At 37.7% G+C, this 17,027-nt stretch overlaps 1 long non-coding RNA gene across 1 annotated transcript; it reads right to left on the bottom strand.

Annotated features, from left to right (window-relative positions):
* Positions 1-12,700: 12,700 nt before the first annotated feature.
* Positions 12,701-13,315, bottom strand: LOC113461543. The gene is made up of 3 exons (XR_003383813.2): positions 13,203-13,315; positions 12,972-13,049; positions 12,701-12,870 (listed from the first exon to the last, which is right to left on the bottom strand). It is a non-coding gene; the product is annotated as an uncharacterized LOC113461543 (long non-coding RNA).
* Between the last annotated feature and the right edge of the window lie 3,712 nt (positions 13,316-17,027).

Here is a 17,027-nt window from a genome sequence, read left to right as displayed (position 1 = left end):
GTCCTGCCACCTTATTTTAGGGTGGACATTTCATACCTACTGAAGATGGGTTTTCCTAAAATTACTTTAGTAAAATTTTATTCGAATGCTTATAGGGCGTGTAGCCAATTTGCATAATAATTCAAGAATAAATTGAAATACAATTAATCCTTGTTCCGATGTTAGTGGTAAATTCCTTGCCCTAGGTTTTTCCAAATTGATATCATTTTAATTGCATTTTTTATTAAATTTCTTAGTTTAATTTTCTTCACAAACTTTTTCTTTTAAATATCTTTTTTAAGAAAATAACTGCACCCCAATCCCTGTGGATCGATACCCGTAATCACTATCCTACCAGATACGTGCTATTGCGTGGTCTTTAAAGTTGACTATCATCCGCCCCTACAAAAAAGAGTGCTACCCTACGGAAAGATAAATCACTTCACATCATTACTTCGAACGAGGTAATGAAAGATATCGACAGCCAATCACTTGTGTTTAACCTTGTGGCTAGAGTTATCAATGTGGAGTCGAATCCTGAGCACCCACCCTCAGTAGTTTCCTTATTGGAGGAGTTTCACTCTGTTTTCCCTCAGGATCTTCCAGATACACTTTCTCCGATGCGTGATCTCCAGCACGTCATTGACCTCATTCTTGGAGCATCCTTGCCAATTCTTCCCCATCATAGGCTCAACCCAAACGACCACACCGAACTGAAATATCAAGTTGACAAACTCCTCACTCGAGGGTATATTCGTGAGAGTTTGAGCCCCTGTGTTATACCCACACTCCTCACCCCCAATAAAATTACGGTTAAGTATCGTTTTCCCATCCCTAGGCTGAACGACCTCTTAGATTTTATGTCTAGTGCCACGATCCCATGGCAAGATGTCAGTATGGACTTCGTGTTGGGACTTCCTCGTACCTATATCAAGCACGATTCCATATTTATGGTTGTGGACCAATTTTCAGGTATGGCTCCCTTTCTCCTATGTCCTAGGACTTCTAACGCTTCTAGAGTTGCCAAACATTATTTCAATAAAGTCGTTAGACCTCCTGACCTTCCAAAATCTATTATATCTGATAGAGATGTTAGATTCGTGAGTTCCTTTAGGAAAATTCTTGGGCACATGATTGGCACTAAATTAAAATTTTCATCGGCCTATGCTAGGACCTGGGATTTAGTGTTACCAACCGCCGAGTTTGCATATAATAGTTCGGTCAATAAGTCCTTAGGCATGAGCCCTTTCGAAGTAGTGAATGGATATAAACCTAGGCAGTCCATAGACTTGATTCCCATGTCTCATCAACATAGAGTCTTTGAGTCTACACAATCATTTGCATCACACCTACATTCATTGCATCAAAAAATCAGCAAACATATTCACTCTAATAACTTAAAATATAAATTCCTTGCTGATTTGCATAGACGTTATAAAGAATTGAATGTAGGCGATTATGTCATGGTGAGAATTAGACCTGAATGACTCCCTTCAGAAACGTTCAAAAAGTTGCAATCTCGTAGTGCGGGACCATTCAAAGTCCTAAAGAAAATCAGTTTGAATGCTTCTGTTGTAGATCTTCCTGAAGACTATGGGATTAGTGCGACATTTAATATTAAAGATTGAGTCCCATACAAAAAGTCAACATTCATTCCTTTTTGACCCTTTTGTTGATACACCCGCTTTTGTTGATCACCCTGACCCAGTACCTGCTATTGAGCCTCCACCTCCAAAGTTTCATGCACGCAGAGAACACATAGAACATATATTAGATGAGCAGGTTATATCTATCAAGAGAGAAAGCTACCAACGTTACCTTATTCGATGGAAAGGTCGATCCAAATCGAATGTGACGTGGATTTCGCGAGCTGAGTTGCAGCGCCTTGACCCTGACCTTCTGGAGTAGTACGACAGTCGGCCAGATCTGCACTCGATGGGGTCGAATTTTTTCCACCCGGGAAGAGTTGATGGGGACATCAGCTAGGCCACCATTTTATTTGCATATTTATTTTATTTTTATTTCTGGGCTTGTTTGCATTTTAGGGCTTATTTGTGTTATTTGTGGGCTTATTATGATTTATTTCTGTGTAAGGGGGTTTTATGCTAATTGTGTATTTGGGCCCTATATATAGGGAACTATTTTCATGATTAGGGTTTTAATGAATGAATGATTAAGAACTTTCTTTTTCCCCACATCTTATTCTTCTTCTTCCTCCTCCTCCCCTTCTCTTCTTCCTGCGTCCCTAGAACCTCTTCTTCCTTCTCCCTCTCTTGTTCTTCCTTCTTCTCCCCTTTTTCCGCACTTGTGCTGCATCACTCATAGTGAATAGCTGAGGCATCGTAGGTCAAAGGACCAGTCATACAACTGCAGCATAAGTAGTTACTAACGAGTGGATAGACATCGATGTGACTACTATCTTTGGTCACGCTCAGTACCTTATTCTCTAACAAGTACTCGGATAATCACTCGAGTGTCTCTACACTGTGGACTCGAGACTCGTCCATCTGACTAAGTGATCTGTGTACTAATCTCAGCGGATCGATCACCGTCCCTCATGATGGATCCATCGATCAGGAGCATTTAGAAATTAATCCCTAATGACACATGCCTCAAATTCTCAACTCCCTGAGAATATGTGTCATCATCTATTAATTTCTTGGACGATTCATGGACACATACAAACATGAATAAAAAATAAATTGCCCAATCTTATTTATTAATAAGTGTCAAATTATAAATTTGTGCCCCAGATTACTGTTAGAAAACCCCGATCATGCCGCTGAAATTCAAAAAAAATTCAGATGCAGCGGAAGAGGCATGCGCGGGATCAACCGTTCATCGTATGAACGTTGTTTCAAGACCGTTCGTAGATAGATAAGGATTAAAAACTTTTAAAACCTTTAGAAGATCAGATCTTCATCTTGTGCGGGTAGATGATCACTGCAAACTGAAGTTCGTGGTTTAGGATGAAGGTTCGCTTGAAGCCGTTCAAGTGCCCGGCCTCTACATGTATCCACACGAAGCAGAAACCGATCAAAGCTTCCTTGTCTCCCCGGGGTGCTAGCTCCCTTGCAGAGACAACTTTGGATGGCTGATTTCCTCTCTTTCAATCAACCCTTGATTGTGCTTGAGAGGAGGAAGAAGATGGAACAACCAAGGAAGAAGATCACCAAGCTTTGCAGCCTTTATCTTTTCCCTGCGTTGGAAGAAGGAAAGGTGGAGGAAGGGAGCCGCCAACACCACCTTTGTTCTTCTCCTTGCTTGCGGCTGAAACCAAGAGAGGGGAGAGGGTGGCCACGGCACAAAGAAGAGGACTTCTCCTTGTGATGCCCTAGCTGCCGCCCTCACCCCTTTTTAAAGCATGAAGGGCTCCTACAAGTTAGGAGCCCTTGATTGCTTTCCAAGAGGGGCGCCGGCCCCTCTTGTGTTGCCGCACCAAGGAGGAGAAAGGGGAGGGGCGTAAGCCCCTCCCTTTTGTGTTGCCCTAATCCTCATCTAATGAGGATTGGGTGGCCCTAATTTGGTTTAGCCCTAATCCAATTAGGGTTTAACCAAATCATGAATCAATCGGGTTCAATCTTTGCTAGACCTAATCCAATTAGAACTTGAATGAACCATGACTCAATTGAACTCTTCAATCCTAACCCAATTAGGAGTCATGTTGATTCATTAGATTAATAATTAATTAGGACTTAAGAAATCCTAATTGAATTAGGACTTATTTAATTTTAGTCCTAATCCAATTAGGACTCTAATTTGAATTCGAAGTCCTAATCCGATTAGGACTCTAGGAATCCTACTCCAAGTAGGAATCCAATTTTAATTCAAAACTCCTAATCTAATTAGGATTGTAGGAATCCTATTTCAAGTAGGAATCCCAGTCCTACTCCAACTAGGATTCCCAGTCCTAATCTAATTAGGACTCTAGGAATCCTACTTGAAGTAGGATTTGTGTTTAAGTCCAATTAATTAATTCCCTTTGTTCCTTCTTCAACTGAATATCAATCGAATTGATTACTTGTGATTCCTAATCACGATTCAACCATCGGATCGGTCAATACTTCTAGTGTGTGTGACCCCATAGGTTCTACTCTGACTGGTAGTGAGATATATTATGATCTCTATCACAATATCATTGAAAACTCCTTTCAATGGATTGGAACGATTCCAACTCTACTCTTTAGGGTTTATCGATCATCGAGATAATCCCTGTGAGTCCCACCATCCACCAGTGACACCTAGCAGCATGTAGTGGCTACCCAGTAGAATAGAATGATGAACCTGTAGGTGCAGTTATCGTGTGATACAGTCCTACTATCGTGGATCCCTACAGGACGGAGGTCATGGATAACTCGTCAAACCCCTTCGTTTGTCATATGTCAAGATTTATTCGACTCGAGTTCGATAGTGGAAAACTCTTTCTCCACTTTATATTACTGCCCTGGCCAAGGTCTTAGAACTCAGTCTAACAAATCACATAGGATCACTCCTCTTCTATCAAGGTCGATAGATTCCATGTAAGTGCATACCCTACTCCTATAGTGAACTTACTGCAGCCAATCTACACTACAAGGACCATATGACTAGAGACCATGTATACGTGCAGTCAAACTACAATAACCTCACTGTGAGTAGCTGAAGCACCGCAGGTCAAAGGACCAGTCATACTACTGCAACATCAAGCAAGTCACTGATGAGTGGATAGACATCCAAGTGACTTCTTGTCTTGGTCACGCTCAGTACCCTTGTTCTCTAACAAGCACCTGCACTATCACTTCAGTGTCCTTACACTGTGGACTCAAGTCTCGTCTATCCAGAAGGAAAGTGATCTGTGCACTGATCGGATCGATCACCGTCCTCGTGATAATCCATTGATCAGGAGCATTTAGAAATTAATCACCAATGATACATGGCTCAAATTTTCAACTCTTGAGAATATGCATCATCATCTTATTAATTTCTTGGACGATTCATAGACACATAAATAATATGAATGAAAAGATGCCTTTTATTTATTCAATAATAAATAGTCAAGTACAAATTTTGTCCCTAGAATTAACAATGTGTCAGCCAGATTGGCTTCTAGGGCATACATCTAACAATTACAAATATGCGTCAGCCACGTTGGCTTCTAGGGTATACTTCTAACAGTTTGCTGGGAATCTTAGTGAGCCTATAATTTGAGCATATAGGCCTTGAAGGACGGGAGTTCCTAAGTTCTTCTTAAAGTGTGTAGAGGGATCAAAAGGAGTAGAGATAGGCTGACAATCAGTATAATTAAATTTATTGAAAATCTTGTCAACATAATAACTTTGGGATAACTTAATACTATTTGCACTTCTAATTATTCTGGTATTTAAAATTAAGTCAGCTTGTTCTAAGTCTTTCATATCAAACGTATGACTTAAGAATTGTTTTACTTCATCAACTATCTGAAGATCTGTACCAAATATCAGAATGTCATCTACATAGAGGCACAAGATCACAAATTTATTTCCAACTCTCTTACGGTATACACATTCGTCTGTACTATTGATTTCAAATCCAAATATTAGTATGGTTTCATCAAATTTAAAGTGCCATTGCTTGGGTGCTTGTTTAAGACCATAGAGAGATCTGATTAATCTACAAACTTTATTTTCTTGGTCTGGAATTATAAATCCCTCTGGCTGGTCCATATAAATTTTTTCAATTAAGACTCCATTTAGAAAAGCTATTTTCACATCCATCTGATAAATCACTAATCTATGGATGGAGGCTAATGTCATCAGGATCCTAATAGTAATAATCCTAGCTACATGTGCATAAACATTAAAGAAATCTATCTCAAGTTTCTGAGTAAAATCCTTGGCAACTAATCTAGCCTTAAATTTATCTACAGACTCATCAGGCCTATGTTTCTTCTTAAAGATCCATTTGCACCCTATAGTTTTATAGGCAAAAGAAATATCAGTCAGTTCCCAAGTATGATTTTTGACAATTGACTGCATCTCATTGTCCACAGCTTCTCTCTAAAAAGGTGAATCCAAGGATTTCATTGCATCCTCAAAAGTAGTTAGAGAGTCCTCTATAAGAAAGGTATAGAAGTTATCTCCAAAAGTTTTCTCTACCCTAGATCTCTTACTCCTCCTAGGTTCTGCTTCTACTTTTCTTGTCCTTATTCTACCAGAGCTACTAGTTATACCACTGTCTACTTTAGTATTAAGTGGAAAGGTGTCTTCAAAATATGTTGCATCTCTGGCTTCTACGATAGTATTGTTACTAATATTACTTTTATTATTTTCTTTTGAATTAATCACCAGAAAGTTATTGGCATTACTATTGGCTGCATATCCTATGAATATGGCATCCACTATTTTGGGCCCTATTTCTCTCTCTTAAAATCAGGTATTTTCACTTTTGCCAAGCATCCCCATACTTTTAAATAGCTAAGATTAGGTTTTCTATGTTTCCAAACTTCATATGGGGTTAGATCATTATTTTTGGAGGAAATTCTATTGAGAATATAACAGACTGAAACTAGAGCTTCCTTCAACAAATTCTCTGGTACTCCTGAGCTTATAAGTATTGAGTTAACTATATCCATTAAAGTCCTATTCTTCCTTTCTGCTACACCATTTGATTGGGAAGAATAGGGAGCAGTCACTTCATGAATGATTCCATGATCTTCACAAAATTGAGTTATCTCATTAGATGTATATTCACCTTCCCCATCTAATCTAAGAATTTTAATTTTCTTTTTCTGTTGGTTTTCAGCTTCGATCTTAAAAATCTTAAATTTGCTGAGTACCTCATCCTTAGTTTTAATTAGGTAGATGTAACATAACTTGGACAGATCATCTATGAAGATCACAATGTATCTGTTACCTCCCCTAGAGGTTCTACCAGAGTCACAACATCACTATGGATCAACTCTAATAGATACGAATTTCTATTAACAATTTAAAAGGCTTCCTAGGGAGTTTGGCTTCTACACAAGATTACTTCTTGGTATTAAATTTAGGTTCACTAGTTGCTTAATTGTATTATAATTTACATGACCTAATCTACTATGCCAAATAGAAGGAGGTTATATATTCATGATCAAAGGATTTTCATTTATTAAAGGAACTATTACATTCAACTTAAACAATCCTTTACTTAGGAATCTTTTTCCAATAAACATTACACCATGAGAAATTACAACTTTATTGGACTCAAAAATAAGACGATAGCCTTGCTGGACAAGCAAGAAATCACTAATAAGGTTTCTCCTAACAACTGGAACATGTTGGACGCCGTGCAAGGATAGGACTTTTCCAGAGGTAAGCTTGAAGTCTACACATCCCACTCCTAGCACAAGCGCCTCCGAGCTGTTTGCGATGATCACAGCTTCTCCACTTGAGACTTGGTAAGAAGAAAACTAGGAACAATCCGAACAAATGTGAATACCAGCTCTGGTATCAATCCACCAATTAAGTACTTGTAAAGTCATGTTAACTTCTGGAGTGAAGAAAACATATCTGAAAGCAATCTCAAAGGAGCCAGCGCTGGAAGTCACCATGTTGACTTGAGCACTGGTTGTGTGTGGACATTTCTTCTTGGATTGAAGAGATGCAATCTTCTTATAGAAGCACTGGGGAGCCAAATAGTTGGTCCGACCACATACATAACAGAAACGAACACCACCTTCCTTTTTCTTCTTCTTCTGCTCCTGGGATTGGATAGGTTTTTATTGTGGTGGTTAGGATTTCTAGGGTTGTAGGGCTTCTTTTTGTAATGCTTATTTTTGAAAGATCGATTCTGATTTTTTCTAGGTGAAGCCTCTATATTATAAGCATTATTCTTGTGTCCAGTAGAGGTTTTACTCCTGAGCCTGTGTTGCTCTTCAATTCTAATGGAGTTCAAGACTTGGGTTACCGTGAGACCTCCTTAGGTATGGCTCAGGATCTTAGCAAAATCAGATCAGAAATTAGGTAGTTTATCTATCAGACAGGCTACCTGGAATGATTCATTTAAATTGGTCCCATTAGCCCTAAGCTGGTGGATCATGATTTTAAAGTCATGGATTTGGTCATTCATAGACTTTGAATCCACCATCCTAAAGTTATTGAAGTCGGAAGCTTTGAACCTTTTTACCCTAGCATCGTCAAGACCATATTTACTATCTAGGGTGTCCTAGAGTTCTTTGGCACTCTTGGCTATGTAATATATGTTATACAGCCTCTCAGAAAGGGCTCCTAGGATTCTATGGATGCAATGATAGTCTATCTCATCAGAAGTCCTAGAGGTTGTGCTGGTGGAAGCAGAAGGTTTAGTGTGGGAGGAGGATAAATTCCGGTTTGGGTTTGGGTTTTGACGAGTAGCAGGTCGTAAAGTAGTTGAGTTGGACCCGTTATCAACTTCAGTAGTGCTCTCTCCTGTGGCTGAGATCAATCCTAATGTGGTGAGCCAGAACCGCATTTGGTTCTACCACCTCCTAAAGTTATGGCCATCAAATATTTCAGGTTTGGTACTAAGGTGGTCATTAGCGTTAGAGGCTATAAGTTCAAGGTTATAGAAAAGAGATAGAAATCTGAATAAAGGCAAAAAATTTATGTCAAAAGATTGAACTAAAATTTGTATTGAATTTTGAATGTCTAGTTGATATATCCAAAAAATAATAGCCAGATCAGCTCCAGATCGGTGGTGGAGCACTAGGCTCACTTAAGTACCAGCCTTTCTTAGGCACGTATGCCTTTTTAACAAGCTTTTTCTTGACACTATTAGTTAGTGGATATAATCACTAAAAATCATATAAATTTAATTTTTACAAAAGCCTAAGTGCAAACTTAAATTTATTATTATGGATTAATCAATTTTTGAATTTTTTGTTTGAATTTTTTGAATTAATTATTAATTTAGTGCTAGCTAGACATATTGTAATCGAAATCTAATATGTCAATTCAATAAATTATATAATAGAATTGATTTATTGCCTTATTACAATAATTGATTACTAATTTTGTGCCAGCAAATCAATTATTATAATTGAGATCTAAAATGTCAATTCAATGAATTATAAGATTTATTATCTTATTAGAATAATTGATTACTAAATTTGTGCTGACAAATCAATTATTGTAATTGAGATCTAAAATATCAATTCAATGAATTATAAGATTTATTACCTTATTAGAATAATTGATTACTAAATTTATCCTAGCAAATCAATTATTGTAATTGAGATCTAAAATGTCAATTCAATGAATTATGAGATTTATTACCTTATTAGAATAATTGATTACTAATTTTGTGGTACCAAATCAATTATTGTAATTGAGATCTATAATGTCAATTCAATGAATTATATGATTTATTACCTTATTAGAATAATTGATTGAGATCTAATAAGTCAATTCAATGAATTAATTATTATGTATTAACCAATTTTTAAATTTTTCATTAGAATGAGATCTGAAAATTACTCCTTGAGGAGTCCAAATGGAGGTATGATAAATCTCTTGAAAGTTAAAGAAATTATTACTTTTTTAGAATGATTTACTGAATTATATATTACTAACAAAAAAAATAAACCAATTACTTTTTTGGATTGTTAGCAATATATCACTTAAATAAACAAATAAATTTAATAATAGCAATTAATAGAAATTCTTAAAAAAATAATATATATATTTTATTCGGCATCAAATTAAATGTATTCATTTAATCCTAGCACAAAAAATAATATATATATTTTATTCGGCATAAAAAAATTTTATCCTAGCACAAATTAAATGTATTCATTTAATAAATTCATATCATAAAATTGCAAATCCTAAGGATCTACTAATTTTAAATTTAAAACAAAAGTAAGAGGAAATAACCTGATTGAAGGCAGGTTGAAGCGCGTAGACGCTGTTCCAAAGAAGTATTTGCCCCCACGTACGAATCTTCCGGCAATCCTCCTTAGAGATACGACGACCCTAAACTTCTTTTTCGGTACGTCTCGGAAGAAACCAAATCGAACCCGATCGAACTTGCAGATCCAGCAAAGAACGAAATAAAAAGAATAAAATAAACTGAATAGAATTGAAAAATAAAAATCGGAAGTGGCTAAGAGGAAGAACCTTTCTCCAGAATTTTTCTGATATTTTTCTCTAATTTATTCGTGTCCCGACAGAGATGAAATCAAGAGGTATTTATAGAGATGTTTAAAGAGGCTTTTTGATCTTTTTGCGGATATGTCCACGTCTTCCGCGGATGTGCCCGCGGTGATTTTGTGGAGAAAAACCGCAGCGGGCGCCTGTTATTGTGCATTCTCTGGCCGCGTGTGCATTTAATTTTTCCAACAATCTCTCCTCTTCGAACCTCAATAAATACGTTCTCTTTTTTGTTCTTTTTCCTAAAGACTGCGTTCAATTCTTCGTCGTCGAAGATGGAGTGCAACAAAGAGCAGGCTGAGAGAGCCATGACCTTAGCCGAGGAAAGATTCAAAAAAAACGATGTTGATGGTGCCATGCGCATGGTCCTCGAGGCTGAAAGCCTCTACCCCTCCCTTCCAGGCCTCCATCAGATGATCGCCGCCCTTGAAGTCCACACTGCTGCAGCGGCGGACAGGGGCAACTCATGCGGCGACGTTTACTGGCTCTCCGTCCTGGGAGCAGAACCGTCCGATGACTTGGAGACCGTGAAGAGACGCTACAAGGATCTGTGCCTCAAACTCCACCCTGACAGGAACCCCTCCGTGGCCGCGGAGGCTGCTTTCAAGTTAGTTGGCGAGGCTTGGGCCCAGATATGCAGAAAAGATGCTGATGGGACTGGCGGTGGTAGCTTGAAGATTTGCCGTCCTACCAATGGTGCTCCATGCGGTGTTTCAAAGACTCGGGGTCCCAACGTTCATGGCGACGGTATTACTGGTATCCTCTTCACTACTGACAATGTCTACTTCAGTACTAAAACCACTAGACCAGTCAGGCGCAGGCATCCTACTGTCAATGTTGATTCGGCTAAACCAAGTACTCGAGATATTGCCTCGGCTAGACCTGGTTCCAATGGTGGTATTAATACTAATGCCACCAGATCAGCCGAGGGATGGATCAAAAGATGGTGGCGGAAACTATGAGACTTAAGGTAGTCTTAATGCAATTATTGATTGGTTCATTATTTTGCCGGTCTCAAGCTAGGATCGCAAAGTATTATTATTATTAGGTGGGCAAGGTGTTGATTTTCACTACAAAAGAAATAGTATTTCCCGGCGCTTTTCAGAGCTTTTACCGACGCTTATAAGCGTCAGTAATTTCTAATCCAACGCGTCCAAAAGCGTCACGAAACTGTCGGGCAGGTGGGCGTGGATAATTTTCGTTCCGACGCTTTTCGCCTGCGTCGGCATTACCTTACCTTTACCGACGCTTTAAAGCGTCGGCAAAGACTTTATATCCGACGATTTTAAGCGTCGGCAAAGGATTTATGCGTCGGTGTGCATGTGCCGGGATAGTGTTAGTGCCGGGATTACCGACGCTTTTATGCGTCGGCATTACCTTTCCTTTACCGACGCTTTAAAACGTCGGCAAAGGCTGTCCATCCGATTACCTTTACCGACGCTTGAAAGCGTCGGCAAAGGCTTAAAATCGTAAGTATCAACCTGTGCCGGGATAGTGTTATTGCCAACGCTTTTAAGCGTCGGCGATAGAGATTTTTTTTTTAAAAAAAAATCATAAAAAGAAATGTGAAACCTGTATACAAATTTATAAAACAAATTTTTCCAGCAAAGCAAACACACAACCTATTATCCCATCACAAAAGTCACATCACAAACAAAATTTTTTATTAAAAGCTAATCATATTATTATATTTGATTACATTGTACTTTAAAAATATTTAAAACATACATAGCAAATTCCTAAATAAACAGTCTACGAGGTCTCAAGGGTCGACGGCATCATCATCTCTACGAGTAGAAGTATCAGCAACCTACAAGAAAAAAAAAACTTTAGAAACTAAGAATACAAAAAATGAGAAGAATGAAAATTTAAAATCAATAAACAGGGTAAAAATGGCTCACAATAGATACTGCATTTATTCAAGAGGTATTTGTAGATACATATAGACAATAAGCACCTGTTCTGGAGTTTCAATTTTGTCCCTTCCACTGCAGATCATATCAAATCCACCTATTTTCATATCAAAACCACAAAATTGAAGTCAAATAACTTACTTCCAAAAAAAAAATAAAAAAAAGATGCAATTATAAACTACATAAAGGTCATTACTGTTTAAGTAAATGCTTGTATGAAACAAGTGTGCAAGGAATCAACGTACTGGCACTACAAAAGAAGTAATTTTTCCCGGCGCTTTGCAGAGCTTTTACCGACGCTTATACGCGTCGGAAATTTCCCTCCCCACGCGACCAGAAGCGTGACGAAATCGTCACGCAGGTGGGCGTGGAAGTTTTTCCTTCCGACGCGTTTCGTCAGCGTCGGCAGATAACCCGACGCTTTTAAACGCGTCGGCAAAGGCAATTTTTCCATTGAGCAAATGGCTGCTACAAATTTTTCTTTTTCTTAATTTATTAATAGCTTTCCTTTTAGGAGCAAAATCCCTATATGCAGCTCCCACTAGTTCCATTCCAAGGGATCAAGACTCAGCATCTAGAACTAGAGAATTGATAGTGACCTTTATTTTCTAATTCACCATGACATGTGAACCTACATCCCATCACAGCATGTTGAACCAGCTTGAGGCTTGCATGCCAGTGAAAGAGTGAGGTTAAGTATTTTCTACCGAATTATAAAACTAAAAAAAGTCAAACAGTAAACTTTATTTACAGATAAACTACTAAGATGAATATTCCAAACTGAATGTTGTGTCCATATTGGATAAGTATCATATATCAGTTGGTGAGACTTTATCACCCAAGCCAACCACAAACTGCACGTGGCAAAATAAATAAATAAATCAGTCTACCAAACTGTGGTTCTTTAAAATAAACCAGTCCAATAAAACATTACATTTATAATCGGAGAATATACCTTGGCTATTTGCTTTACATTTATCACATATTTGGCATCTTCAGTGTTCGGATTAATAATCTTTGTACACCTTGCAACCTTACACAGAAAAAAAAATATGCCTAAGATTTTGCAAATACAAAAGAACAAACATCAATCTACAAATTATTCTTTCACATCAATATACATAACATACACATGCAAAAAATATGTCTTCAATGGTATATAAAAATGAAAATAGAGTAAATGTACCTGAAGAGGTTGCTCTTCTTGCATCATTTGCTTGTCAGAAACTAAATCCCATTGGCTGGGTGCAGCTAAACCAGTGTCAGACTCTTTGATTCCTGTTATTTGATTGGACAAAATGAGTCTTGTTTTTCATCGTATGATCTGAAGAGTGCCCCGCCTTGTTCTAAGGAAGGTGGCAAGCCAACCGCGGACTGATACACGGTGGCACCGAAGGGGAGCTATTTTAATTGGATTTGGATTTCTGGACAAGGAGAATCCCCGCTACACTTGAGTCCAAACTCTGGATTCAATCCTGAACCCTTCACCTATGAAAAAAAAAAGAAGAGAAACTCAATGTATCAGGTATACTCTATCTATATTATTCCATATTTTATTTTTCTCCGCTATTTCCTAAAACCCCTTTCGGTCGGATCAGCTCGCCGGCCTTCAAGCTCTTCTTCTTTAAATTAGTCTCCCTCGAGGCATATTGTTACCTGGAATGCACAAAAAAGAATCAATATTTGGTTAAATAATAAATTTATACTAAATCGGAGGAATCCTAAATCGGAGGCATATATCATCTTCTTCTACAGAATTTTGTTCCGTGTCACTACATTCAAAATTGAAGGTGTCTTCTAGATCGGAGGGTTGGTTACATGAAGGTATGAACTCTCCATGGAGTACCCATTCAGTATAACCCTTTAGAAAACCATTCCATACCAAATGTTCTTCAACAATTTTTGGATCAAGAGCAGAACTGTTTACACATTTTTGACATGGATATAAAATTTTTCCATTCATATTAGATTTCTCAAAGGCAAACTTAATGAAATTCTGAACTCCATCCAAATATTCGGCACTGGATCTTAACTTATTTATCCAACTTTTGTCCATTCTATTAGAATACCGATTGAGCTGCAGTTCATATAAAAAAGATAAACACTATTAGAAGGATGGACTATATATAAATTGCAGTTCATACATTTTTCGGCTTCAATTATCAACATGTGTATCTTATAATTTTAGAGAAGTCTAGCATTTTGGTTCTTTAAATCTTAAGGGACATATCTTCAACTCATACAAAGACAACTAGATACAAATTATTAGGAGAGTAGCATGATGCTATTAGCCTAGTAGCACCAAGATCTCATTCATTTAGCTCAACTCTTAATTTACTAGACCATGGCACTGTGTCGTGAGAAGTTTTGGTAAAACTAGTTCTAGTAATAGTTTCACTAGTTGGGTGGGGAAATAAAAAAAACTTGACAATTTTAGAAAAAGAAAATATCAAACCTGGAACAGACATGAGCTTTATTAACCTAATATGTAGTATTTTTCATTTCTAAACTTTAAGATGACAAATAAAAAACAAAAGGTTATACAACTAGACATATTTGTACACAAGCATAATATCTCTACTAAAAAAATAGTTTGAATCATAATTTCACACTCAAGAAGTAGATCTCTTGTTTAGGTTATACTTGGCATACATTATTACTATTGATCAATGCTTGTATTGTGACATGAATAAAATATATATGGGGCTCTCGAGATGTATTGGCAAAACCTTTTGCCATATTCAATCTTATAAAAATATATAATTAGGTTTCAACCAATCAAATTAAAAAGTTCGATACTCCATAACTATCTAAAAATAATCATAGGGGAAAAAATGGATATTCTTTCTATCAGAACATCTAATAAAGGAAATGATTGGTTGTTCTTGGTAATGAAAAAATAAAAGAAAAAAAAATCAAATATCTCTATAAAATCTATGTACATTTCCATGAAAACATTATTAGAAAGAAAAAATCACTTACATCAGACAAAAGTTCAAATGGATGCATATATGCTACCTTGTTCTTCTTTTGGGAATCTACTTTCTCTAAGAGCCTTTGAGATGGATTGGATCCTACGGAACTCTTTAACCAACCAAAAAGCAACTCTATCTTTCTTGCACATTCTTTCTTTACAAACTAACTAATAATATTGTCAAGAAACTATCATCTTTTTATTCTAGTCATAGTGACTTTAGTCTAATAAATGTAAACACTATTAGATTTGGGTCGGAACAAAATTCAATTTAAGAAGTCAGCCATGAATCTTCAAAATACAAAGAAATAACAATAAATTACAAACTCCATCAATGGATAATATGTTTATGCACTGGGACCAACTGAATAGTATAGACAAAATGTATAGAGAAACCTCACCCTCAAAAACACTAAACATAAGCACTACGAGCATACATAATAATACCACAAATCCTCAAAAGATTCAAAACTCAATAACCAACAAAGCAACTTGACTAAGGCACCATCAAATATGATTAAGTGATCAAGTGAATTCAACTTTGCTCTCCAATGAAAATTTTTGGCCAGCACCCATCTTGAAATTGGCCATCGAAATGCCAACGTAGTTCCCTAATATTTGAAAAAAATATTTTTGGAACGAGAAGGTAACAGAATATGCCTGAACCACAGCGGTCCGTGCTTTTTTACCGGTTCACCTGTCCTGCTATGGAGGCATCATTTACAAACTAAAGATCACAAGAGTGTAATTTTTTGGTCAATAGATGGTTCGCAATGAAAAAATTAGATATGCCAGTATGAGACATGAAAAAATAATACGGAAAGAAGGTGAATATGAAAACATCTTTTACATGGCAAGTAAACATCCATAGCATTGTGTTACCCTGAGCAATTAAAATAAAAATAAATGCATGCAACATCAATTGCATAAAATTAAAAACAATAAGATGACAGTTTTGCCCTTAGATATGACAATGAAGATATAGGTCGTATTGTGGCTTATTTTTTTTTTTCAGACAACATTTTTCTTGCTCAGAAACTGGTTTAGATTTTGTTCTAAGAACAAACTATATTGGATTCGTCTATATTTTCTTCTCTTCCGTGGGCTTTCTAATGTTCTTTTTTATGATTAACTTTGGTTTAATGTTCATCTTTACAATTTCAATAAATCGAATTGGACCTCGACCTAATTATTATTCAAAGATGAGGTATGCCGATAAGGTTTAAAATGTTTATGCCCAAAATATGAGTAGAAGGCTTGCATTCCCAAGCAAAAAATCAAATCTATGAAATTTGCACCTGATATTTGACCCCAACGGCTCCGATGTGGTAATTAGCTTCGGAATCCAGCCACTGGTGACGCCTCTGGATCGATCCACTGTAACCCTGCGAAGATTGAAAGAAGGGAGGAAGAAGGGTGGTGAGATTGGGTATGGGAATGCGGGGAGCAGCGAAGTGAAAGCAAACGATACCCTTACCGTGGCCCAAAAAACCCTAAAATTAGCTTCACCAGCTTCCCCTTTGTTTCCTCTCAAAGGCCCAAGGGGTGTTGGGATCGGTCGTTCGGCAACACGGAAGCTTTGCAGAAGGAGGCGGAGAAGGAGGAGAAAAAGCGAGAAAAAGGGAGCGGAGGGAGGAGGAGAAAAATACCTCGGTTGGGGTCGGTCGGTCGGCGCCGGAGAGGAGGGAGGAGGAGAAGGGGTTGGAGTCGGACGGCCGGCACCGGAGAGGAGCAAGACGGAAGTGATGATAGCGCCGGAGAGGAGCAAGATGGAACCTAGGGCAGCGCCGGAGAGGAGCAACACGGAAGCTCGAGCAGCGCCGGAGAGGAGAAATAAGGGCTCGATCGGGGTCGGTCGCTGGGTTTGGGGCATTCGACGACGCTTATAAGCGTCGTTGTAGGTCTGGAAGAACAACAGTTGGAAATATGGGCTATGACGATGCTTAAAAGCGTCGTTTATTCTTTAAATTGCCGACGCTTATCATAAGCGTCGGCAAAAGTACCAACTTTCTTTAAATATGGACTATGACGACTGAA

The sequence above is a fragment of the Phoenix dactylifera genome, unplaced genomic scaffold (assembly GCF_009389715.1).
Source record: "Phoenix dactylifera cultivar Barhee BC4 unplaced genomic scaffold, palm_55x_up_171113_PBpolish2nd_filt_p 000368F, whole genome shotgun sequence".
Lineage (NCBI taxonomy): Eukaryota > Viridiplantae > Streptophyta > Magnoliopsida > Arecales > Arecaceae > Phoenix > Phoenix dactylifera.
Note: the sequence above shows the minus strand (reverse complement) of the source record. Positions and strands in the feature narration are given on the sequence as shown.